General features: G+C 39.2%; 1 pseudogene; it reads left to right on the top strand.

Annotated features, from left to right (window-relative positions):
* The first annotated feature begins 1,374 nt into the window (after nucleotides 1-1,374).
* On the top strand, nucleotides 1,375-2,472 carry LOC112632555 (annotated as a pseudogene).
* The last annotated feature ends 529 nt before the right edge of the window (nucleotides 2,473-3,001 follow it).

Genomic DNA, 3,001 nt, shown 5'->3' with positions numbered 1-3,001 from the left:
CTATAAAGTAGAAAAATATGGGAGGATATCTAACTTTAGAAAAAGAGAAGTAGTAAGTCAATAAAGAACTTCAAGAAGTACCATTTAAAAATAGGATTTACGAAGAAAATAGCATGATGTGCAGCAATCGTATATAATAATTGAGGTGGTTACTGCATGTTTGGGCATTCTAATAAATGAAAGATGCGATACATAAAAACATTGTTCCTAAATTTTGCTCATTTATTCAACAATTACTTTTCATAATTGTTGTGGATTGTTCTAGGCACTGAGGTTACAGCCACTAAAGGGAGAAAAGTACCTTGTCATTTGGGATAAAACAAGATATATCTATACTTTAAGCCTAGATATTCTGTTACTGGCTGTAGCAAAGGAATCTAAATTTGAAAGTTGTGTATACAGCTCAACTGAGTAACCGTCAGTATGAAATATAGTTCTTAATCTATGATTGGCAACCAATCATCAAAATCATTTTGAAGCTCCAAGAACAGCTATGGCATTTATATCAATAAATATCATAGGAAGTCACAAGACTAAGTTTCTCACCTTTTTTCTGTCTTCACTGCTCATAACATTAATATTATAAACCATCCTTATTCTCCAGAGAGTTATCTATTTTAAGTCATTCATCATCACCTCTGCCACATTCCTTACGTATATTTTATTACTTAAGAAAAAAAGAAATTAAATATCCAAAATGAAATTTGTATCATTTTAGGGACTTAAATCTTTAAAACAAGGGCATTCAGAGCAAGGACTGAGTTTGTAGTCACTATTTTCTGCTCTATCTAGGCATTGTTCAGAATTTCAATCATGAAATGCTCAATATTCTGGCTAATATACTTTGCTTTTGGACACCGAGTTACACAGTTAATTATATGTAGAAAGCTTTAGAGGTGACTACGAGGGGCATTTTTCCTTCACTGCTTTAATACATACTACATTTTAATTGATCAAAGTTTCTAATATTGTAAAAATACATTTAGGAATGATAATTATTTAAAGAAATATTCTGACTTCCATTTTGAATATTTGAAAAATTAGGTTGCCTGGTTAAGTCTCCATAATCTATTTAAGAAAATAGTTATGTAAATACAGAGATGTTTAACTACGAGGTATAAATTTAGGAAAGTTACAGTCGCATGATTCAGTATTGGGAAAGCGTTCCCATTAAAAGTTAATTATGTTCTTGTATTCTTCAACCACCATGACAATGCATAGGGTCCATAGCGATTCTTTATAAATGCTGACCCTCATCTCCCACCGCCAACCCTCCCACATCACAGGTCTTCTCATGTCCCATTAACAACTTCATTGTACAGGATTCTGTACTATGAAACATCCTGGAAATCTTTTAAAGGGTCTTGCAGACCCGCATCCAGGAACAGAGACCTTTGCTCTTCCCTCAGAATGAATGGACACCAGAAATCAGATATTTATGCCCAAGAAAAGCAGGATTTTGTTCGGTACTTCTCCCAGATTGTTAGGGTGCTGACTGAGGAAAGATGGGGCACCCAGAGACAGAAGATGCTATTGCCCAGCTCAAGGAGGTCCTGGAGTGCAATGCATTGGAGGCAAGTATCCCCCAGGTTTGACGGTGCTAGTAGCATTTGGGGGAACTGATGGAGCCAAGGAAACAGGATGCTGATAGTCTCCAACGGGCCCTGACTGTGGGCTGGTGTGTGGAACTGCTGCAAGCTTTCTTCCTGGTGGCAGATGACATCATGGATTCATCCTTCACCTGCCAGGGACAGATCTGCTGTCAGAAGCTGGACATGGATTTAGATGCCGTCAATGATGCTATCCTTCTGGAAGCACGTATCTACCACCTGCTGAAGATCTATTTCCAGGAGCAGCCCTATTACCTGAACCTGACAGAGCTCTTCCTGCAGAGTTCCTATCAGACTGAGATTAGGCAGACCCTGGACCTCATCCCAGCTCCCCAGGCCAATGTGGATCTTGGCAGATTCACTGAAAAGAGACACAAATCTATTGTCAAGTACAAGACAGCCTTCTACTCCTTCTACCTTCCTGTAGCTGCAGCCATGTACATGGCAGGAATTGATGGCAAGAAGGAGCACAGCAATGCCAAGAAGATCCTGCTGGGGATGGAAGAGTTCTTTCAGGTTCAGGATGATTACCTTGACCTCTTTGGGGACCCCAGTGTGACGGGTGAAGTTGACAGTGACATCTAGTACCAAAAATGTGGTTGGCTGGTGGTTCAGTGTCTGCAACAGGCCATTCCGGAACAATACCAGATCCTGAAGGAAAATTCAGGCAGAAGGAAGCCGAGAAGATGGCCCGGGTGAAGGCACTATATGAGGAGCTGGATCTGCCAGCTGTTTTCTTGCAATATAAGGAAGACACTTACAGTCACATTATAGGACTCACTGAACAGTATGCAGCGACCCTGCCCCCAGCATCTTTCTGGGGCTTGTGCACAAAATCTACAAGCGGAAAAAAGTGACCTAGAGACCGCAAGGGAGGCAAGAGGAGGCACTCAATAAATAAATTATTGTGGGAAAAAAAGGGGCATGCATACCATAGTTTTAGGGGATAAGCAAATGTGCATCTGTAGAAGGACAGAGATTGAGAATCCATCCCTACAATTCACAACGCATGGTATATAAAGTGGCCATTGCCATTGCACTCTTACTTTTATGTTACTGACACATATATTTGGGGTCAAAATGTACTAGTTATAGTACCGTATATTCCATGATGTAAAGTATGCAATATGAATGGGTTTGTAAGAAAGGATATAGGATCAGGATACTCTGAGAGTTAATGTTGCTGAGTGAGAAGCATTATAAACAGCTTATAATAATCTAGATTAAATTACCTGCATAGGAGGCACAGCAACCTGTAAAAGAAGAACATTTTTTCTCAATCCAATAGGGGTAACACTAGCTAAACAACAGCTACTAATACTAAAAATTGTACTTATGGTTTGAAAGTCAACTAAACCTAATATTTAAAATCTAAGAGGAAGAAAATTTTG

This window comes from Theropithecus gelada, chromosome 1, assembly GCF_003255815.1.
Source record: "Theropithecus gelada isolate Dixy chromosome 1, Tgel_1.0, whole genome shotgun sequence".
NCBI classification, from domain to species: domain Eukaryota; kingdom Metazoa; phylum Chordata; class Mammalia; order Primates; family Cercopithecidae; genus Theropithecus; species Theropithecus gelada.
Note: the sequence above shows the minus strand (reverse complement) of the source record. Positions and strands in the feature narration are given on the sequence as shown.